We start from the raw sequence: 24,633 nt of genomic DNA on the forward strand, positions 1-24,633 counted from the left end.
CAGAACGCCTAGGTGCTATAGGAGCTGTAGGTGAGGCTTGCTTAGTTTATAGGGAATTAGTGTATTTAAAAAAAAAATATTTGGCTTGAGGAATGCCCTATAAACTATATGTAAGGGGCAGAATTATGCAATGAGTAAAAGTTTATCTCGGACCCACTTTAAATCTGAATTATCGCAAATACCTTCTATTTTAAGAAGGCAAACCACACTAAGCACTGTTTTTTCTTTTAGTAGGAGGGCTTTTCAGTCTTTTTTTGTCCCCTATAGCTTACTAGTGGTTCTGGGTCACCTCATGCTGCAGGTATTCTGCTGTAAAGCAACGGAACTGGAACGTCCGTACGTTATACCCGCAGTGAGGCATACCGTCAATGAAAAGTACCGACACCTTTAATGTGCAGGCTTTGCGGTAACACACTGCATGCAGTGCCCCACGCTGTTAAACCACAATGCACAGGCCAAACTATGAACGTTGCATAGGTGGTGCATTGCAATGTGGAAAGCTGCTACAATGCGGCCGTTACACTGCATGTACCGATGTGAACGTGGCCAAACTATTATCTGGAATACTCAAAGTGAGTCATACTGATTTTTAAACAATACAATATCCTCCACAGGATCTTTTAGCCGGGTGCTCCTCCCGACTAGCTTTGGTGAGCACCCGGCTTGTCAACAGCCCACCTCCTCCTCTGCTGTAAGCAAAGAAGCGCCAGCCATGGATTCTGCCATCTCGCCAACCCAGCTACATCTTCATGCCACCCGGCTACTTTGTCATGCCACCCGGCTGGAATAAAATTCTGGTGAGAACACTGCAATACCAGTTCATCTCTCCCCCCCCCCCCCAAAAAGGGGATTGATCCCACTAAAATGTACAATCAGCCAGAATGGAAAATGTAGGTGGATCGGGGGGTGGGGTAAGAGTGGCAGTGGATTGATAGGCCATATAACTGTAAACGCAAATGCAGTGCTGTCGGATTAAAAAGCTCTCTGCAGTGTGTTTCAGTCCTTTGTCAAAGATCTGATCTGCATGCTTGTTCAGGGGCTATGACTGGGGCTAATTTCACATTTGTGGCTTGATTCGTGAAGTCGCGCTGCTATAGCAGCTCCATGACAGCAGCGTGACCTAAATTTAGGGAGGAGCGCTATGTGCGGTCCTGCAGTGTAGCGCGCCTTCCATAGTTACGTGCACTGCTTACATTAGCAACTCGCGTTGCTTTAAATGCTGGGTGCTGCTGTGTTAATTAGCATAGTTATTAGATGGCATACATAGTAGCGGCCACGCTAGTGAAGTATCGCAGCTGCGATACTTCACAGGAGCGGCCGGCATGTAAAGGAAAGCGTGTTGCTAATGTAAGCAGCGCACGTAACTAAGGAAGGCACGCTGTGCAGCAGGATCGGGCGTAGCATGCCTCCCATCCAGTCCCGCTGCTTGTCATGGAGCTCGCACTGCTATAGCAGCAGGGCTTTGTGAATGTAGCCCTTCGTGTGGTGTGACCAAGAGGACGCCAGGTGACCTTGTGGGCTATGGGGGCCAGTCTACGCAGGAGAAGTGTGCCCTTTACATATCTCCCCAGTGGCTGCTGGAGAGATACGCGGAGAGCACTTCTCTTACGTCAGACTGGCCGCGACTGACAGAAGTGACGGGACCCGATACCGGAGCTACAGACAGCGGAGGACGACCGTGTGGGAGTGATCCGAGCTTATGGGGCTGGAGGAAGCACCAGGTATGTATAGAACTTTTTCTTTTATTCAGCTCTGGTTCTCTGTACGTATAGGAAAGTGGAAATTCGCTCTTTAAAGAGCTATAACAGAGCGATTTTCCAAGCATTTTTTTTCTACTAAACCTGTATACTTGCAGCTCTACTGTACTTAAAAAAAAATAGCTACACCAAAGTCGCTTGCTAGGTATAAATAGAAAATTGCTAAGCACATGCCTAGAATCACTTCTAAAAGCGCTGAGAGTTTGTGATTACGCTAGCGCTTTTAGGTGTGCACCGGCCCTCACACAGGGAAAGCTGAAACACTCAGCACAGAGTTAACCAGCTTTTACAACCAGGAACATTTCCAAGGCCAAACAGGGACAGCTGGCGTCCAGAGGTGACATTGCGTGTGTGTTGACACAGCAGTTATCTATAATACTACAGCTCACGTACATGGAAACGCTGCCACCAGGGATGGTCAATGACATGCGAAACGCTTCAGAGTCCATGCAAATTTTGTGTTAATTTTATGCAAATATCTGTTACCTGAAAATAGACCAATCAAAAACCAGCAACTCCCACCAGAGCTTCAATCATTCAATTACTATGCAGACTGGATTTAGGGTTATCCAATGAACTTCCTGTTTATTTACTATTGGCTCCATTCCACGTTGCATTAAATTTGCCTGAAATTCAGAATTATTAGTTTTACTGACCATCTCTAGTCCAGACACTGAGAGGGAGAGAGGCGGGGCTTTGGGAGTGGTTATATAAACCAAACTATAGACTGTTGCCATGGCTGCAAGACAGGAAGTCTAATTCAACACTTCTAGAAAGGCATAGCTGGCTACATAATGAACTGGAAATTATATTTTAATAACATTTATCTCAGCCACTTAACTAGCGGTATGGAATCAGTATGTTCTCTTTATGCTCATGTGGGTTTCCTCCGGTCACTATGGTGACTCCACAGCCCTGCCAATTATGCAGCGGTTACCAAGCCAGGGGCAGCCAGAGCCTCTGTGATTATGAAAAAAAAGAAATCAGCAAAGGCCCTTCTCCTCCGTCCTTATAGTAGAATGTAGTTAATTAAAAAAGATAACCAATTTTTTGCGGTAATGTTTCTGGTTTCAGCATCAGAAACACTATTTTAATATATTGTTGTATATTGGTAAGTGATGCTTCCCAGTGATGCTTAGCCGCTTAGGCTGTTTAGATATGTGGAATCCAGCTCCTCCCCCCCCCCCCCCCAAGAATTCTGGGAGACCAGGTATATTTTGTATTGGCTTCAGAACTCTCAGTAACCAAACATTTCATACTCACATCACACGAACAGGCAAAGGGCTTGATTCACTAAGAGAAATAGCATGCCTTATCAAAGTTAACACGCCTCATCAAAGTTAACACGCCTGCTCAGGGCAGGACGAGTGGAGCTATCGTCATTGCCAATTAGCAGGCATACGTTCGCTATGTTACTCTGATAAGGCATGTTAACTTTGATAAGGCGTGTTATCTCTGATGAGGCATGCTATAAGTGAATCAAGCCCAGTAAGTGAAATAACAGGCACCAAGTGCAGATTCTCTGTATGGAGGGACATTGTCTTTTCCTGAAATTGTTCCTGGAAATCTGAGCTCATAAATCATTTCTCGCTCTATTTTCGGATAAAACATTTGACAGCCTGTAGCTTAATGACCCCAAATCACTGTGAGAGGCCTGGTTACTCTCTGCAAAGGCCCTTACTGTGTGCAGCGAGGTCCAGGCATCAATACCAAGAAGGGAATCAGCTTACCGTATGTGGAAGATGTGTAATTGGCTTTCCTCTAACTGTGCCACTTTACTTTAGGGAAAAGAATAAAACTTACTGGTAAGGAACTCGGCATACTGTATATGTGGATAGTAATACCTGCTGTTCTGAACACAATGGTGAGAATGGCACACTGTTAGTTCACTAGGTGCACACACTGCTATTCCTGAACTGAGGACCACCCGTGCCTGTCCCACCTCTCTTTAGGACCACTTTACAACTTGAAAATTAATAAAAAAAATAAAGTTTACAGATACACTGAAATAGTTTTGAACATCCTAAAGACATCATCATCAATCTGGCACTGCTTCACTCTCCTTCTGGAGGCACAGAGAATGGGCTGCATAATTCCGGGAGGGACAGGGAATGGTCTGTATAATTACCTGGAGGCACAGGGAATGGTCTGCATAATACAGAATTCCATATGAATTTAAAGAACTGTATAGGTTGCCAATCCTCAGGTCTGGAACCCACTGTCAGGAATATACTTGGGTGCTTATGATGTAAGGATAATATTTTAATTTTCCTGTCTGCTATGTACTTCAGATGCGTATGTATGGGTGGTCATCTGGCTTTGGGGAAGCTGTACTTGTCTGTATGACAGTGTGGAATACAATTACCTTCAGTTCCTCTGGGAGCAGGGAGCTAATTAGAAGCCCCATTGTCCCATTATACAAATCAGGACAGTCAGGGAACTTCAAAGGGAACTTCAAAGGCTAACAAAAGACTCTAGAATTTACATCAGACAGTTGCTTTGAAGCCTATACAGGTGGTCTGACCCTGTTGTCTGAATACTGTAGCAGAGGTGTATGGTGCTTGGAAGCAATTGTCACCTGGACTGGCTGCCATATGCCTTGAAGCAGCTCACACCAGCCTGAGCCAGGACTTCACACAGGACATCCTGCTGCAATGTGAAAGCCTTAATCAATTGTCACCTGTAACCTGGGGAGATTGGAGGTTAGGGAAATCTTTTCATGTATGTGGGCTACAGTACATTTTTCCCATATGGATGTTAGATCTCTGGAAATCCAATTATGACTGAGGATGTAATTAAATCTAGGTCTCACCCCCCCCCCCCCCCCCCCCCCCCGAGGCGAATATTTCATTATAAAAACCAGGGGACAGCTACCTCAAATCAGTCCCCTCCTGACGGTAGCGGCAGCCGGTCTCCTGGCCCAAGCTAGTGGACTCCTGGTCTAACCAGAATTGTGTCCGTCCACAAAAGTCCAAGGTTCTTCTATCTGGATTCCTGTATTTTGGTAAGCAAATTGCTTGGTGTGTATCTTTGTAACCTCTTATTTTTGTAACTTTTATCTTGTAACTTTTTTTACTTTGTTTTTGTAATCTTTGTATATATTATTTTCAGCATTGTTCTATTTTTTCTATGGAATATTAAATCGTTATTTAATAAGCTTGACTTCTGCGGTACTAAACTAACACTCATAGCCTAGAGGAGATTGAAGTGCAACTGTGTATAAATCCATGCCTAATTGTATGCTTGAGCAACACTACCATATGAAAGTGTAATTGCATTGTGTGTGGGGGCGTTTGTCATACGTTGGCCTAAAGCGCGCAGCTGACCCAACATACGAAACGCCAGTGCGAGTAGCTAACAGTATCGTTCGGAATGACTGTTAGTGGTTTTGCTGCACGACAGTGTAACTTGCATTACAAGTCAGTGTCTGATTGTGCTGTGTTACTGTACAACTGTACTGTGTGTGTGGGTGCGTGGCGTTCTCGTATTCGGCCTAAGTGCAAAGCTGACCCAAATACGAAAACGCAGTTTGCGCGTTGAGCCCTCGACAGCTGAGGGGATGGGTCTAGCAACGCTAGTGGTGGCAGTGGGAAGTGTTTGAGGGGTCCCAGCCTTGTTTGTAGCTTAAATAAGGCTGTTACCCGCTTAATCTGGTCAAACCCGCAGTCGGGAACCGTATACGCAGGCGTGCCGCGGGCCGGTTCCTGACACCCACTAGAGCGGTTTTTTTTAGCATTTAGGGAGAGCGCTTTCAATCGCTAGGGATTTCCCTAAACGCTCTGCCAATGTAAATGGATGGGACAGATTCCACTAGAGCGATTGCGATTAAGCAAATCGCAATCACAGGACATGCAGCATTTTGGGAGCGCTTCCATTCTAATGAATTGTATAGGAGCAGGGAAATCACTCCCAAAATTGCTTGCAAAACGCTATCACAAATCGCTAGCGATTGCTATAGCACTTTGCGCTTTCTAGTGGCTTCCAGGCCTAATGGTGTTTTATGGGCAGTTTACAATCTGCTTCCCCCCCCCCCCCCCCCCCACTCAATAATTCCTCTGTGTTTGGCCCGAGCTGCTCATTCATCCCTGAACTCAGGCCAACTGTATTAGGCACCGGCGTCAGCGAATCAGGTCTACAGAAGAGCAGCTCATACTTTGTGCTCTATGCAAGCGGCTTGGCGTTTTATGAACTGTCAGAGAGTGGTCCATACCAAACTGAGGCAAGAATGCAGGAAGAAAAAAAGAGAACAGAATTAGAGCACAGATAACCGGGAAGGTTGTATTTAGAAAGACACGGTAATGGACATTTTTAGCTCAAGCTCCAAAAAATAGAATCTGTTTAAAGTACCAAATCAGCTGCGACGTGATTGCAGACTAAAAAAGGAAGGGAGTCTTCTCAAGAGATGCGGAGTTACCTCAATACCGCAGTCACGGCTGCCCAGAGTGCCCTAGGGGGTAATAAAGCAGTGATTAGTGAGCACACGAAAGGCCCAGAATCTAGGTCATCAAAGAGTACCGGTCATCTATAAATATGGAGGCTGCTAGATGGCATATACATGCTGTGCAGCTCTGGTTTGTTATTGTACTAGACCCAGTAGCATCACTATGAAATCTGGCGGTAAAAAGACAACAAGCTTGTCCTGAAAGAGGCAAAAACTGTTGAACTGATCGAGGACTTCAGAAGGCACCCACCCACACTCAACCTGGTCTCCATCGCGGACAAAGAGGTCTCCACGGTACATAGCGCTAGCTTCCTAAGCACTACATTCACGGACTACTCGAGGTGGGGTGCAAATACAACTATAATCCAAAAATAGGCCCAGCAGAGGCTGTCCTTCTTGAAGCAAGTGAGACAGTTTGGAATCCTGCCGGAGCTTCTGACCAGTTTCTATACTGCCACCATAGAATCTGTCCTCTGCTCTTTCATTATCGTCTGGTACACAGGGGCTAATGCAGGCGACCGAGGATGCAGAGTAATCAGCACCGCCGAGAAGATCATCGGGTCACCCCTGTACACATCCAGAATGAGGTCCAGGGCCAACAGGATAACCCATAACCCCTCCTACCCCAGCAGTCGTTTCTTCACTCTCCTTCCCTCAGGCTGCCGCTACAAGATCATCCCCACCAAAACCGCTAAGCACAGGAACACCTTCCTCCACCCAAGCAGTCCTCCTTCTGAACTCCCATACACACTAAGAGAGGTTTGGCACTTCACAGTGTAAAAAAGACTGAACAGGTTTTTTCAAAAACAAAAATGTATATGCTTCACTGTTAATGCTTCACTCCTGCTCCTTCTGAACTTCACCCTCTTCCAAAGAACACCTCCTGAACTGCATCTCCAGTATCTCTGGGGAGCAAGGGGATTGCACCTAGCGTAGCGTACTACACCTATGACTTACATCTTATGTGTCCTTCTGTTAGTCTTCCATCAGTTGCACTGTGTCCTATGTTGTTATTTGCACTATGTAATAGCTGTGTATACCAAAAATAATTTTGGGTGAGGCAGCTGTCACATTTGGTGAATAAAGATTATTCTGATTGGTCCAGAAGTAAGATAAAGCGGCAGAAACACAATAGACGCCATTTTGTACCACATCCCTGTGTATTTACATCATTTCCTGCCAGGGGGATAGACTTTATAGCTGCCTCTGAAGAAGTTGCTAAGGCTAGGTTTCCCTTGCTGCGAATCCGGGCCCACCAATTCGGATGGATTTTAGCAGCCTATAGAAGTCTATGTTAGCCATCCGAATTCATGGCTGAGGAAAAATCTGAGGCCCTGCAGCATAATTTTGAGCGATACTGTCCGAATCCCATAGCCGTGCATAGCGCGACTGGTGGGATTCGTCTGCAAGAGGCAGCTGTGCCGGCATCGCGTCTCGCAAGACGCATGCCACCGCACAAGTGGAAACGAGGCCTAAGAGTCCTCCTAGGTAAAGTGAAGCTGCTGCTGGCTAGTCAGTCTCTGAGCATTTCTGGGGGAGGATTAGCATGGTCCTATCTCCTATGCAATGCATTTTACAGCATGGAACAGCACATATTGCACAATGGACACACTATTTTTAAGGCAGCAGAGAAAGCTGATGCAGCGACGGAGGACAGCGTGAGTGTGCGGCGGTGAATCTAAGTCCTGTCAGAGCTTGCACAGCCACCAGTAGGACGTAGATCCCAACCACGTCAGTCCAGAAGCGGGTAAGGTTGAAGAACACCACTGACTTAACAAATCTGGATTATTTCAAAAGAAAAAACAAAAACAAAACTTTTCAGCTCTGATCCTGGATCATGTACTGTATAATGAAGACTGCTGAGTGCAGTGTGAACCAGTTAGGCCATACATGTCAAACTCTGGCCCACAGGCCAAATTTGGCCCGCAAGCGGTTTCCCCACTTTGCATTATGTTTGGCCCGCTCTAGATCACCAGAGAAGCTATATTGGAGGTGAAGCCCTAGAACACTAGGGAAACCATATGGGGGAGGGAGAGGTAAAGCACTAGACACCTGGGAACTGTATAGGGGAAGGAAAGGAGGGGCTGCTAGACACCAGGGAACTGTATAGGGGAGGAAGGACCATTAAAGACCAGGGAACCTTAAAGGGGTGGGAGGGAGGACCACTAGACACCAGTGGACTTAATAGGGAATGGAAGGAGGTCACTTGACACCAGGGAGCTGTATAGGGGAGGGTGGGGACTACTAGACACCAGGGAACTGTATAGGGGAGGGCTACTAGACACCAGGGAACTTTATAACGGAGGAAGGTGGCCACCAGACACTGAAGTTGGCCTGCGACTTGGTCCCAGTGTTCAATTTCGGGCCACCTCGTATTTAAATTTGACACCCCTGCCCTGGGTGAAACTCAGCTTAGTCAGATCTACTCTGCCGAGAATACAGCATGTGTATAGCAGCCCCCAACCCCTCTCAGCTGCTCCTTCATGAAAGCATTGTCCTCGCCACTAACCCCATCCCCCACATGGTGTCAGTCCCCCCCCCCCCATTCCGTATAGGAAGTGAACACATTTCTGGCCTACAGCCTCAGCTCTGCAATGTCACTCGAGAGATTGGTTGCCGATGTCCTCAGGGTGACATGGCTCGTGTGTGTGTGTGTACCAGGCTACAACGTGCATATACATATCCAATTTTGACTGGCAAATGTTTGGCCAATTTAAAAACTTTCATATAATAATACAGCTTACCTACTCAAGTTGTTCGTTATAATCAAAATGGGCCTTCATACTACATGGAAGAGGTAACATTGGCCAATTAAATTGGATGTGTGCATGCACCCTAAGATCTGCACAGGACAACACCAAGTAACATGCATGTGTTCCAGAGTTCTCCCCAGAATTTTTTTTACAACCGGGTGGCATGAAAAAGTAGCCGGGTGGGGCGAGATGAGAGAATGCAGGGCCGGTGCTTCAGTGAGCAACTCTGCTTACAGAATAGGAGGAGGTGAGCCGATGACAGCCGGGTGCTCGCTAAAACTAGCCGGGTGTAACACCCGGCTAAAAGAGCCTGGGGAGAACACTGCATTCCTAGGGCCAATGGGAGATGATACCAGACCCGCAATCTTATCCTTGAATCAGAAACAGGGACCTGACAGTGAATGGATGCCATATACCCCACTACCTATAGAAAAAAAGCAGGGAGGAGCCGTAAGCAATGCAGGCATTGCTGAACAAGTTAGCACCGGTCCTTCTATTTCTTAGGTTTAGGAGGGATTCCAGGTTTAGGAGGGATTTCTCTGCTGTCTTATATCACCACTGGAGATGCCTGGAGATTTTAGTTATTCTAGTTTCTTGGTACACGTGTACAGTAGAGTCCCGGTTATCTGCCAATCTCAGCCAATCAGCTGTTAGCTGGGGAAGCCATTCAAACACAGTGAAGCCAGAGCAGGAGACTTGGGCGCAGCTGGCGCCACCATAGGCCGTAATAGGAATTACGTCAATAGCAGCGCACAGGGAGTAACTTCGGCACCATCAGAAGACGGAGCTGAAGTTACTTTTAAAACACAATAATTCGGCCTCCAGCAATTGCTGGATTGAATTATTTCATTCACCACCATCCATGGCGGCCTGGAGGGGGAATAGTATTTAACACGGCCGGGAACTTGTGCAGCAGCAGGATCAGCCATATACCGGCTGTGTCCTGCGCCCAAGTCTCCTGCACTGACTCCTCTTGTACGCGCCATGGGGGCGTGCCTCTCTCTCATTATTGTAGAGCAGTGTGCAGCGGAAGCCACTTGCCAGAGTTCCGGCCGCCAGTCATCTTCACTTCTACACCTGCCTGGTGTATTCTCTGCATGGCCCCGGATGTGTCACATGATGCATCAGGGGCCAAGCAGAGGATGCAGAAAGTGGACAGGACCGGGGCCCAGAGCTCTAGTAAGTAGTTTTCGCTGCGTGCTGCTCTGCATTTTTTCTATGGGTGGGTTAGTGTTACATTGAGGCATTTGGCTGCTTGAACTTTCAAGCAACCAGAAATTACACCTATCTGGCATCAAGCAATCTCCACCTGTGCCAGGTAACCAAGACCCTACTTTATTAACGAACATGCAAAAGAGGGTGGGAGGAGTCAGCATTACAAGAATCAGCATATATGGTGAGAGGCTGTGTGAACATGGGAGGCTGCGATGTGCTCTAGGTGCAAAATGAAAAGTATCCATAGAATGCAAAATGAAGAAATAAGTAACCTGGCACTGTCACTTGTTTTTGTGGTATTTATTAGACCATTACAGTCAGTCTGCATACAGGTGAAGCATAATAGAGATCACATACCAAATGTGGGTAAATGGTCAGTAGCAGTGGGTGTGGCCACAGAATGCCTGACAGCCGTTTTGCGCTCACCAGCACTTCTTCCGAGGCTGTACAGCCTAAATACAGTTCTATCACGAAAGCAAGCGACGGTGCCAGGTTACTTCTTTTCTTCATTTTGCACTGAACTTTCTCAATGTGTACTGCGAAAAGAAAGCATCTTTTATGTGCAGTCTTGGAATTTAAGTGAGAAGTCATTGCGCTGCCCACTCCATCCGAAAAAAAAGAAAAGAAATGAAAACAAAATGTCTTGACTTCCACTTTAATCACGCCACCATCTCCTGGATACGGGGACTTGTTTTGTTCTGAATAAAACATTTTAACAGCATCCTGTTTTGGCCAAGAAGGGCCTTTATTGCTGCGGAATGTCTCCTATTTTTAAGATGTGTCTTAATTTAGCTGTTCTGTGAATTTCTGTCAGCTCTGGCGCTCTATGGCAACCCGCTGGCTTTATAAGGCATGACGAACGGAGCAACATTCTTCTGCTGCTGCCACTGCTTAACTACAACTGGCTGACACCAGGACACTGACCAATCCAAAGCCCCTAGCAACCAATCAGCTTACTGGAGGTGACTTTGACCAATACACTGACCACAGCAACAAGTCAGACTATTGGCTGCTACCAGGACAACAACTAAACCACAGCTTATAGTCCCCTTAAAGCAGGGGTGCCCAAACTTTTTAGGCCAAGCGCCATAGCTAGGGGGCTGAGCTACAAAAGTTAAAGTGAACCTCCAGACTAAAAATCTACTCAGCAGCACTGAAAAAGGCTTGGTATTTCACAGCATCAGAACTTTGTTTTACTTACCCAAGCCTCATTTTTAGCTGCATAGAAGAAAACTGCCCGGGCATTTTTTCCCCTGATGCTGTGCAAAGCATGATGGGATATCTAATGTTGTTGTTCTCCTACTGTTTTGGCGCATTATTTTTTTTTCATTTTGAATTTGGCAGTGGCTTATAACTGGCTGTTACTGCTGGCACAGTGGCACCTGCTAATCAGTAGTTTCTGGCCCAGACTTTGGACATGCCTGCCTTAAAGTGTACCTGTAGTGAAAATAAGTGCCCCTAAGGGATACTTATGGGGCTCAAGCCCCAGCTGACAAGCTGCCAGCCCCCCAAACACCCCCCCCTCGCAGGGTTGCCAAGCAGCAGGAGGGGTGGAAGCAAAGAGGAGAGGAAACCGTGGGGACAGCGGCGAAAGAGGGCCGTCTCCCCCCCTTCCCTCACCTTGGGGATCCCCCTCTCTGCCTCGCTCCCCCTCCAGATATCAGAGGCTGTCAGCCGCTCCCTCTCTTCCCAGCGCGGCTGATCTGTGCGCCGCTGCCACTACTTTGGTCTAGTCTAGACCAGAGTAGTGGCGCACAGATCGATACCTCAGGAGGGGGACGCTTCTGGACTATAGAGGCTTCCCTTGTCCTCCTCCGCAGTGCCATTCCAGCGCTGGGATCCCCGAAAAAAAGCTTATCGACAGCTCTCTCAGGCGCACTAGCACTGCCTGGGCAGGATCAGGGCCACTATACTGTGCAGGCGCAAGCTGTCTGCACTGTAGCATGAACCCAACTGGGCTTGGCTATCTCTGCCAGAACATGAGTGGGGTGGTGCACAGGGGTGGGGGCACTATTAAGGGGTCCCAGCACTGCAACAGACTGACGTAGGAGGACGGGGGAAACCTCTGACTCCTAAATACTTCTCCTGAGGTAAGCATCTACATTTGCTGAAAGCAAACCTCACAGGTTTGCTTTAAAGGACCACTGTCATGAAAATCTTAAAATGTAAAATAAACGTAAACACATACAAATAAGAAGTACGTCTCTTCCAAAGTAAAATGAGCCATAAATTACTTTTCTCCTATGTTGCTGTCACTTACAGTAAGTAGTAAAAATCTGACAGATCCGACAAGTCTAGCCCATCTCTTCATGGGGGGGCTCTCAGGGTTTTCTTTATTTTCAAAAGCACTTGTGAATGGCAGTTGCTCCGTCTAACTTCCCCAAAAAGTGTACGGTAAGCGGAGAGGCTGGCCAGCATCTTTGTGTAAATATTTTTCAGGGAGTGTCTTTATAAAGAATAAAGGTCATGCTGAGAATCCCCTATGGAGGAGAGATGGGCTAGCCCAAAACCTGTCAGTTCTGTCAAGTGTCTACTACCTACTGTAAGTGACAGCAACATAGGAGCAAAGTAATTTATGGCTCCTTTTACTCTGGAAGAAACCTACTTCTTATCTGTATATGTTTACACATATTTAACATTTTCGCAACAGAGGTCCTTTAATAATGGCCGCTGTGACCGAGTACAAAGGATCCTAAAACGATGTGCAATTTCTATAGCCTAAAACTTGACTACTTCTTATGAAAGGAATGTGTATCTTTTTGGTGTAGGAACTTTCTAAGCCAGGATTTCACTCCTGAAGAAGTGAACATTATCTTATTGCCAAAGTTGACCAAACCTGTTGAGTCTTATACTCAAGAACTTTGGCAGAAATTAATGTATTATCTACTACAGTTTATAATTGATAAACAGGCTCACTACTCCTATTGAGTCATGAGCCACAGTTCTCTCTCCTTCCCCTCGTTTCACTGCTGTCCCCCAATGTATTTCCGCACCTACAGGACTCTACGGCAGGCTTTGGAAACACTCGAAGTCCTAAAGGCATGGAAACAACAGTGGAACGAGAGAATGGAGAGAGGACTAGTGAGAGTTTATGGGATCCAGATCCTCTGCATAGGTGAGTATCAAAATATTTTTTTGCAGCTCACTTCAGTATTGCTTTAAAGCGTAAGAATCTACCAGCCTGCTAGCCTCCACCTAAAACTGCATAAGGTCCAGTTCACATTACAGATTAAAAAAATGGTCTGTTTTCAGGTCGGAAGGTAACGGATGGGAACGGATCCAGTGCTAACCTATAGATCTGTTCACATCTGTTCGTTCATACAGATTCGTTCTGCACGATTGCTGAACGGACTGCAAGTTTCCTGCTGCCCCTATATTTCTGGACCGATGAGCCCAGCGTAACGGAAACGGAAGCTGAAGGGCTGCATTGGGGGCAATGAGAAGACGGAACGTTTCTTCACACTAGTGAAAAAACGGACTGTTCTAAACAGAAAAATACATTTGGGGGTGGGGGTCTGGGGGGATGTGGGAAACGGAACGGAAGCAGCGGAACGGAAACTGAGTGAAAGCGGATCTGATCGACCAGTGATTAGATCAGTTTTCACGGATCCGTTTGCCACTTCAACGCCAGTGTGAACCGGGCCTTGCTAAGTATAGGTGAATTGATCCTTTAAAAGTAGTCATCCTGTGCCCGCGCAATCCTTCCGCAACCCTCAAGCCAGCAGTGCCGACCCCCTCAAAGCAGCCAGTCCCAGGGTAGTGCACATGCGCGGCCTGACCCGTATGCACACTTGATCATGCTCCCATTGCCGATAGCGCCTGCACAGTAGCATTGTTTCCGCACTGTGCATGCGCAGATCACTACCGTGGACGAGTACACAACAAGGAGGAGGGTGGCTGGCCAGCTTTGAGGTGGTCGCTGCTGCTGGCTGGAGGGTGGCAGAACGATGGTGCAGGCACACGATGACTCTAGGGGGCTGTATGCTAACAGCATAATAACAAAAGTATTTGTTACAGCTCATATAAATCCTAAAATAAATCTGCACAGTTTCCACTTCCTGATTCATGGAAGCAGACATACTGCTTACAGCCTGTGCTTTCAAATGGGCTTATCTGCCATAGGCAGTCATGTGACACAGGGCAGGATAAAATTATAACTAGTGATTAGACACAAATGAGGGGGAGTTAGGCTAAACTCTCTAAATACATGCAGGGTGCATTTCTCTACGTTTTCCTCCTGTCCTGTGCAAGGGTTCAGGTCCACTTTAACATTTCCTTTAAAGGGGTTCTGTTTACCTTTTTAAAAACAAAACCTTCCACTTACCTGGGGCCTCTATCGGCCCCCGCTCGCTCCCACAGGAACTTTCTGCGCAGTATGAAGTTTTCCTGTACTGCGCCTGCGCAGTAAGCTCCCGCTCACGCGCCGGGAGCGAGCATGTGCGCGGTCACTGACGCACTTCTATTTGTCTAGTTAGACGTATGATTACACCAGTGCTGGCGGCGGGGAACGCAGCATCAGAGGAGGACGGTGCGGGACATTCTGGCAGCAGGGGGCCGATAAAAGCCCCAGGTAAGTGGCAGTTTTTGTTTTTAAAAAGGTAAACAGAACCCCTTTAAAGGACAACTGAAGAGAGAGGTATATGGAGGCTGTCATGTTTATTTCCTTTTAATCAATACCAGTTGCCTGGCAGCCCTGCTGGTCTATTTCTCTGCAGTAGTATCTGATTAAAACCAGAAACAAGCAAGCAGCTAGTCTTGTCAGATCAGACTTATAAGTCTGAACCACTGAAACACCTGATCTGCTGCATGCTTGTTCAGGGGCTATGGCTAATAGTATTAGAGGCAGAGGATCAGCAGGGCTGCCAGGCAACTGGTATTGTCTAAAAGGAAATAAACATGACAGCCTCCATATACCTCTCTCTTCAGTTCCCCTTTAAGGAAGGGGGGATTGTCTTGTCAAGAAACTTGCTTGCTCAATGATCAATTAAGCTGGATGGCTGCAGAAATGAACATTTATCTCCAGTGTGGTTTACACAAGCGGCCCCTCCCACATGACAGCAAATATTCCCACTTTCCCATCTCCTTCCCTTGGAGTAATGTTACAGCCAGAGGAGGACGAGAGCTTAAAATAGCTTCCTCCAGCTGCTCAGTGCAGGGAAGAGCTGAGATGTACGGCGTAATCCCCTCTCTAAATCTTCATAAACCACCTCCCCTCTCTAAATCTTCATAAACCGCCTCCAAGCTCACCAATTTAATTCTATGGTCTCGTCTTTAAAGTATCAACGAGCAGAATGCATCAATTACCGTGTTGTAACAGATAGGATAGGCAGGAACATCGCCGCAAGCCCCACCTCCTCCTGTCTGAACGTTCTCCTCTAGGAGACTGGCCTTGACGTCGGCAGAGGGGCTTAACCCACATGCCTCTTAGCAGAGCTGGATCGTCCACAAGGCAATCCTAGCATGTTAGCCCCCACCAAATTTTTAGGAGACCAGGTATTGTTTTCACTGGCTTCGGAACAGTGCAGTGTTCTCCCCAGAAATTTTTTTTCCAGCAGGGTGGCATGAAAAAGTAGCTGGGTGGGGCGCAACCGAGGGAATGTAGGGCAGACGTTTCTTTGCACAAATCTGCTTACAGCATAGGAGGAGAATTAGGAGGCAAACCGATGACAACCGGGTGCTCACCAAAATTGGAACACCCTGCTAAAAGAGCAATGATCCACCGGACAGGACTAAAGATGTCGCCATGTGATAAATGTTAGAATGTAAATCGGGGAGAGGAGAAATTTTACAACGGGCAAACAATGACTAAATAATCTATAAATGTATATTGTAAACAATAAGCAAATTTATTCATTATGCTATTTTCACTAGAGTTCCTCTTCGAGTATATAGCAGTAATGTCCGATGACAGTTTTACTGTCCGGTAACAGAAGTATGCTGGTATCAGGAGAAGATACAGATTCACATTTTCCTTATTGCACAATGACCACTTCACATCCAGGCCGACCCCTTCACACTTGGTACAGTCCAGATCCCTTGGACGGGATTGATTTCTGTACACAAATCAAAACTAATTACCTTTTCCACTTTTCCACTCCAACAACATGTTTGTTTCAATAATAGCAGATTTCCAAAGAATTACACCGAAATAGCATGTAATCCTCAAAACTCTGTCCCCCCCCCCCCCCCCCAGGGCCCGTTCTCAGCAGGAAAAATGACAACATAACGAGAAGACGATAAACAAGGTGGAGGAAATATGTAAACTACAATTTCATCTTTGAAGAATGCAATTGAAGTGGAGCAGAGAGGAGGACTTGCAGAGAGAGCTGGGAAGAGCTGATGGAAGATTGTCGGAAGAGGCGGAGAGAGCTCCCCTGCTCTTGTCATGTCACATTTTCTGGGCTGTCTGCTGAGAATGAACAGTGCGGCCTCAACGAAAGAATCCTAAAGCTGGCCAGTTGTGCTGGATCATTACAATTCTCACCGGTGTACTATAGCACTGCTTTCTTCACTGTACTTTGATGCTTTCTTTACATCCCGCCAGGGGCGTAGCAATAGCCATGGGGCCCTGGAGAATAGGGGGCCCAGTGGTACGTAATGTATTCAACATTAACTGTCTTGTGTTTCTCCACCCTGTGACTTTGCCTCAGTGCCCATGACTCAATGCTATGTGCAGTGTTGATTGCATGAGACTGCAAATTGCCCAATTAGCTTTTATCCATAGGGTAGGGGCAGGTGGCATTGCTTTAGGCTGGTTTCACAGTGGGATGTTAAAGTCCCACATGGCTAATTAATATTCACTGCACTGTGGTGACTCCTGGTGGGACTCATAGTATTGTCCGGATCATGAACGAATCGTTCATTTGATCCAGATCTTTTTGTGAGTCGAATCATCCGGATCATCACAATGAAAGCTTCGGTTCACAGTGGATGTCTGTCTGGAAGAAACAGGAACATACAGAATGTACAGTGCAGGGAAAGTCCTGTCCTGCTAGTCATTTCACCCAGTCTGCTTCCCTAGTAAAATGATTCAAATGATTCGGTTCAAAGATCCGGATCTTTTCAATGATCCGATTTGAATGACCCGAATCCTTAAAAAGATCCGGACTTCCTATCACTATCCTGCAGCGGCTGCTTTGAGAGCCGCATAATGCAGCTCAAGCTGACGTCCAACTTCAACACCACCAGGCGTTGCATTAGGGGGCACGTTATGCAACCTTAACGTCCCCTAAAACGCAACGTCTTGGTGGGAAAGTAGCCTAAGAGTGCCTCCATCCTGAGGGCCCCATGAAAGATTTGCTATGGGGCCCCATGATCTCTAGCTACGCCACTACATCCTGCAAGGGTCACTGCACATCTTCTACTCTGTGCTGGCAGACACCAACAAAGTGCATAGCTCAGGTCTACCTTCAGCAAGCACCCCTTCCATGACCAACGTTCACCCTACACCAGTGATCTGCAAACTTGGCTCTCCAGCTGTTAAGCAACTACAAGTCCCACAATGCATTTGCCTTCATGAATCATCACTGTGGCTGTCAGACTCCTGCAATGCATTGTGGGACTTGTCATTCCATAACAGCTGGAGTGCCAAGTTTGCAGATCACAGCTGCCAGCCTCCATGCATGGCTTCCATGTGTGCTCTGCCTCTGACGCAGGAGACCTGGGATCAAATCTCGGCTCTTCCTGTTTAGTAAGCCAGCACCTATTTAGTAAGGAGACCCTGGGCTACTGCCTATAGAGCAAGCCCTAGTGGCTGCAGCTCTGGCGCTTTGAGTCCACCAGGAGAAAAGCCCAATATTGTGTGTTCTGTGTCTTGTCTTGATGTGTAGATTGTGGCCTATGTGGTCCTGGCAACCCCAACACTTATGTAACTTGCCGTTACGCTTTCAGCTAAGCCAGTATATTGTCAAGTCATACCTTTAAAGCGGACCTGAACTCAGAACTTCCTCTCTCCTCTAGAAGATAAGCAACAGCATAATAACCTTTAAACAGAAACATTTATTTGTTACAGCTGATACAAATCCTGAAATAAATCTCCAGTGTTCCACTTCCTGCTTTCATGGAAGCAGACATATTATTAACAGCCTGTGCTTTCAAGTGAGCTTATCTGCTGTAGCAGTCAACTTGTGATTAGTCACAGATGAGGGGGAATTAGACAGGCTAAACTCTCTAAATACATACAGAGTGCATTTCTCTCTGTTTTCCTTCTGTCCTGTGCAAGAGTTCAGCTCCACTTTAAAGGACACCTGAAGTGAGAGGGATATGGAGGCTGCCATATGCAATTCCTTTTAAACAATACCAGTTCCATGGCAGTTCCCTGCTGATCTCTTTGGTTGCAGTAGTGTCTGAACCACCCTGAAACAAGCATATGGCAAATCCAGTGAAACATCTGATCTGCATGGTTGTTCAGGGTGTAGGACTCAGGGCTCGTTCACACTGGGGGTGTTTTCGGCCTTATTTTCAAGCGCAGGCGATTTTAAAAATTGCCCACAAAATGCTTGTTCAATGAAACTCTATGAGAAGGTTCATATCAGTGCAGTTCGTGCGCTGTGCGTTCAGCAAAGCGGTGCCTGTGTCATTTTTGGGGCGTTTTTGCTATAATGGAAGGTATAGGAAAAGCGCTAAACGCTCACAAAAAAGCTTTATGCGGTGATTGCGTTCGTGTTTTTTTTAGAATAAATACATTGTATTCATTCTTTTCCGGGTCAAAGACTTCACTTCCTGACATGAATCAGGGAGTGAATTACAAAACCGCTCTGGAAAAGTATTTAGAAAAGCGCACTTACCAAAAACGCAGCATGCAGTAGAGCGCAAGAGGGGAGGAAAAAAAAAGTGCACAAAAACGCAAACCGCTTGCGTTTTTCGATTTTAGGTGTGAATGAGACCTAAAAGTATTAGAGGCAGATGATTAGCAGCACAGCCAGGCAACTGGTATTGTCTAAAAAGAAATAAATATGGCAGCCTCCATGTATCTTGCCATGGTGGGTGTGGTGGGTAAAGGACCCTTCCTGCCCCTTCCTATCTGCAGATGGTATACCCCGGTCTCCAGGCTGGTGGCTCCGTGCCAGGCAGTGTAGATTATTCCCCTCCCGAGCTGCCGGCAGACCTGCACGTGCGTGCCCGGTGATACACCCCCTTTCACAAGTCACAAGAACTCCTTCTGGAGAACTATGCGCTGACTTCCAGGAATGTGCAGCAGTAACCAGGTGCGAGGCCAGGAGCAGGCGGTGCTCAGGGATAAAAGACTTCCCTGGACAGAAATTTACAATAACTCGGAGTAAGATGACAAGACGACCAGCATGGCCTACAAATACTGATGACATGCTCCCATTTACAAGCCTGTCCCAGAAGGGATGTGAGACGATTATTTTTAAGCAATGTAAGGTATTAATCTAGGATATATACTTTAGGAAACTTAAAGTACACCTGTTGGGAAAAAGGTGCCCTATTTAGATACTTATCTCAGTAGAGGGAAGCCTCTGGATAATCCCCTCCCCCTCACCTCCATCAATCCAGCGCTGGAACTACCCAAACCTCTTCAACAAGGGGTGGTCCAAAGGTGTTCAATCAAAAAGAACTGGCACATCCAAAGTGAATCTTTATTGGTTCCATATAAAACCTATAGCCACGTTTCGGAAGTCTTTGGGAGATGGGCGGCTCCATACAACGCCTACAAGAGCTTTCTCATGCATGCGCAGTACGGAGCCGCCCATCTTCGGGAGCACTCTGGCTCCAGAAAACTTCCAAAGCCTCACCCAGCGGAAGATCTGATTGGCGGTGATGGAACGAGTGGACTAGGAGAGGAGCGGGAAAGCTCTAGGACCCAGACATACAAACGACGGAAGCACTCTTCCTTGGCAACATACCTTATATTGAACACAACAGTACACAAATGTTTTCAAGCTACTCGCTCTTCCTCAGGTGTACACAGAATTCATTGTTCTTGTGTGGAGTGGTGAACCACAGGGGGTAAGCACCGGCAGCCAGGTGAAAAGTTCATAGAATAAATACATATAATGCGATGCCAGCCTAGCATCTGTAGAAACCATACAGTTGTTTTCAAAATTATTCAACCCCCAAATGCTGTAAAGGGTTTTAGGGAATTTAGTGTACATTTGTAATTGTGTTCAGAATGAAATCTTACAAGGACTTTTTAAAGAACCAAATGCAACTAAAATGACATCAATTGTCTTTAGTCCCCATGGACCCCTTACTAATGTTATTGGGTAAACCCCCTCTAAACGCTAACAGACACACCTCAAGGCTCATAACCCACGTCTTAACAGCCACAAGGCTTGCGATAGCCATAGCATGGAAGAACATAGCTCCACCTACTATCTCCGAAATTAAAAATAAAATAGAGTGGACTAAAACCATGGAGCAGATGACTGCCACACTTAGAGACACATAAATTAACGTCCATAGGGTTTGGGACCCATGGGTATATACCACTGCGGATCACAATCCCCCATAATGGGCAAGTATTTCTATAAAAGATAGGCCCTTGCAACTACCCTTAACCATATGAAGATTCTTGAATTATTCTGGCTTGAACCACTGTGACCCATTCCTATACTTTGACTTTTATGTTTAATTGTTCTGTTTCATTTTATTTTACTGCTAATATTACTTAATTATTAGAATATCTTCTGCATCTTCAAAACAGCTTAAACAGCAGGACTACGATATCTCTACTATTATTCATTTTCACGACTATAAAACCTGCAGTTTGTGGATTGATGCCCTATAATCCCTTCATGCTTACTTAAACGTGACTCAATTCAATACAATATCAATTGTTTTTGTAATACAGTATTAATTTTTTTGTGTGATTTCTTCATTGTCACAATTATTCAACCCCTTAAAGACTACCACTCTTAGGCCTCTTTTCCACGAACTGTTTCTAGGAAGTGAAATGCCTCTCAAACTCTCACAACTGCTCACTGCTGCCTGGTAACTGCTTGTCGCTGCCTGGTAACTTCTCACTGCTGCCTGGCAACTGCTTGCTGAGCACACAGCTCAACAGTTCGTGGAAAAGAGGCCTTAAGAACAGAGGTTCATTCAAGTCTTTTCGATCAGGTATTGAAAAAAACTGTGGATGTTAACGAGCAGCAATCAAGCATAATAAGCACCAATTAGGCAGATTTAAAATGACTGTGATACTCAGCTCCTTCTAGACATTTACTGGTGTGTTTGCAAACATGGTGAAGTCAAGAGAATGGTCCAGGAAGACAAGAGAAGAGGTGATTTCTCTTCACAGGAAGGGCAATGGCTATAAGAAGATTGCAAAAATGATAAACATACCAAGAGACGCCATAGGAAGCATCATTCGCAAATTCAAGACGAAGGGCACTGTTGAAATGCTACCTGGTCGTGGCAGAAAGAAGATGCTGACTTCGACTGCTGTTCGCTACCTGAAGCGCAAAGTGGAGAAAAGTCCCCGTGTGACTGCTGAGGAACTGAAAAAAGATTTGTCAGATGCAAGCACTGAAGTTTCAGCTCAGACAATAAGGCGCACACTGTGTAATGAAGGCCTCCATACCAGAACTCCCAGGCGCATCCCCTTGCTGTCTCCAAAGCATAAGAAGAATCGACTGCAGTATGCCAAAAATCAAGTGGACAAAACCACAAAAGTTTTGTGATAGTGTTCTGTGGACTGATGAAACAAAATTAGAACTGTTTGGGCCCATGGATCAACGCTATGTTTGGAGGAGGAAGAACAAGGCCTATGAAAAAAATAACACCTTGCCTACTGTAAAGCATGGTGGGGGGTCAATCATGCTTTGGGGCTGTTTTGCTTCTGCAGGTACAGGGAAGCTTCAGCGTGTGCAAGGTAACATAAACTCTCTTCAGTACCAGGAGATATTGGAAGAAAATGTGATGCAGTCCGTCACGAACCTGAGGCTTGGGAGACGTTGGACCTTTCAACAGGACAATGATCCCAAGCATACCTCCAAGTCCACTAGAGCATGGTTGCAGATTAAAGGCTGGAACATTTTGGAGTGGCCATCGCAGTCACCAGACTTAAATCCGATTGAGAACCTCTGGTGGGACTTAAAGAAAGCAGTTGCAGCGTGCAAGCCTAAGAATGTGACTGAACTGGAGGCTTTTGCCCATGAAGAATGGGCTAAGATACCCGTAGATCGCTGCAAGACACTTGTGTCAAGCTATGCTTCACGTTTAAAAGCTGTTATAACTGGAAAAGGATGTTGTACTAAGTACTAAGAATGTCACTTGGGGGTTGATTAAAACTGATAATGATGTGAGCACAGAAAATACATTTGTGGTTATCTCATTATAAATGTTATGTTATATTTGTCTGACTTACAAGTGCCTCTTTGATTTAATTGTAAACAAGATGACTGAAATGATCAAAATCAATGTCAAACTGGCCAAAACACTCAATTTCAGTGGGGGTTGAATAATTTTGAACACAACTGTACACGGTCAATTATAGCCTATTGATTCCTAACGCATATGCGGAATATGGTCTTGAAATTCCAACTGTCGCAGTACCTCAGGAAGAAGAAAAAAAGGGCTTCATAGTATAGTCTGTATATAGACACGGAATGTACACCAGGGATCCCCCTTGTAGGAGGTCGAGGAAGGGTCATCTATTGCGCATCTATAGGACCCAGAGCCTTCCCTCTCCATTGCTGAGTATGTTTTTTTTTGTTTTGTTTATAAAGGGTAATGCCGCAAATAACAAAACAAAAGTCATTGTTAAAGAAAGCCATTTTGTGTGATTTTATTTTTATAAAGCCTACCTCCAAGAATGAATCTATCCTGTCTAATAGCTTAGTAATCAAAGTGCTCATAATACCTCTTTACGTGAAACGAGGTTTCTGCAGCTAAAAAATACTGATGACCACATGATCTACATCAACTGTTTTTAGGATGTAAGGAGCAGGCCCTCTGGGTGCAGCTGCTACTGCTGCCTGCATTGCATCACCCTGCGTTGCAGACTGCAAGGAGGCGGGGCACAGACACAGTCTGAGCACTTTTGTAGCCTACAACAGTTACAGTCTGTGGCATAGGAAGTAGCCGGTGTGTGACGGATTTATTTCATATAGGCTTATGAAGGAGCTTTTACCGAAATGCACGCTAGAAACATTTTATTATTATTTAGTATTTATATAGCGCCAACATCTTCCGCAGCACTGTACAGAGTGCTGTGTTCTCCCCAGGCTCTTTTAGCCGAAGGCTCCACCTGGCTAAAATTTTTGGCAGCACCCGGCTATCATCGGCTTTTCTCCTCCTATGCTGCAAGCAAAGTTGTGCTGGCCCTGCATCGCCTCTTCGAGCCCCACCCGGCCACTTTTTCATGCCACCCTGCCTGAAAAAAGTTTTGGGATGAACATTGGAGTATATGTAGTTGTGTCAATTAACTGTCCCTCAGTGGGGCTCACAATCTACTCCCTACCATAGGCATAAGTCTATGGGCCTGATTCACAAAGCGGTGATAACTCAGTTATCACGCCTAAAAGACTTTAGGCATGATAACCTTTGCACCACACTGGTGAAAAGCCAGTTTAGGCGTGATAAGTTTAGGTGTGATAAGTTTAGGTGTGATAAGTTTAGGCATGCTAAGTTTAGATAAGTGTAGATAGCGTGCAAAGTCCCGCACGCAAAGCAGCGCCATTAAACTCTATGCGAAGTGCACCAGACTTTGCTAGCGCAAAACTTTTGATCAGCTGTGCACTGCGGTGCTAACGCAGTTGGAGCTTAAACTTATCATGCCTAAACTTATCACATCTAAACTTATCACACCTAAACTTATCATGCCTAAACTGAGTTTAGGCGTGATAAAGGGCTTTTCACCAGCGTGCTAACTGTTAGCACCACTTTGTGAATCAAGCCCAATGTCTGTATCGTGTAGTGCATGCATCGCAGTCTAGGGCCAATTTAGGGGGAAGCCATTTAACTTATCGGTATGTTTTTGGGATGTGAGAGGAAACTGACAGACACATGGAGAGCATACTAACTCTGTGCAGATAGTGCCCTGGCTGGGATTGGAACCAGGAACCCAGTTCTGCATAGGATCCATTCCGTTCTGTTAGGCCTGAGACACACCGCACAGCACTTTGCTGACCGGGAGCGCTGCGTCTGCAGTTTTTAAAAACACTCCCATTGACTTGCATTAAAATTACTGCGATTTCGATTTTCCAAAAAACGGCGATCACAGCAATTTTTATGCAAGTCAATGGGATAATTTTTTAAAAACCGCAGACGCAGCGCTGACGGACGGCAAAGCGCTGTGCGGTGTGTCTCAGGCCTTAGTTCTGCTAAACAAAATGTTTTTTAAGCCAGTGTGCACAGGGCCTTGGGAAATCAGTCTATATGAAAACGAGTAAAGGAAAAGTCTATCAGACAAAAATGGACCGCAATTGTGTCCATGATATTTCCTACTGAAAACTCCCCTTAAAGCGGGGCTCCTCTTTAATCTCCAGCGCTGGCCCGGACAGCC

General features: G+C 46.0%; 1 protein-coding gene and 1 long non-coding RNA gene across 4 annotated transcripts in view; one reads left to right on the plus strand and one right to left on the minus strand.

Annotated features, from left to right (window-relative positions):
• ARHGEF17 (Rho guanine nucleotide exchange factor 17) overlaps positions 1-24,633 on the minus strand; it is a 371,957-nt gene that overhangs the window by 272,870 nt on the left and 74,454 nt on the right. The gene's annotated exons all lie outside the window — the stretch shown is intronic.
• LOC137545434 (uncharacterized) lies at positions 2,528-16,464 on the plus strand. Its single transcript, XR_011026034.1, has 3 exons — positions 2,528-2,603; positions 13,166-13,281; positions 16,360-16,464. It is a non-coding gene; the product is annotated as an uncharacterized lncRNA (long non-coding RNA).

The sequence above is a fragment of the Hyperolius riggenbachi genome, chromosome 2, assembly GCF_040937935.1.
Source record: "Hyperolius riggenbachi isolate aHypRig1 chromosome 2, aHypRig1.pri, whole genome shotgun sequence".
Taxonomy (NCBI): Eukaryota; Metazoa; Chordata; class Amphibia; order Anura; family Hyperoliidae; genus Hyperolius; species Hyperolius riggenbachi.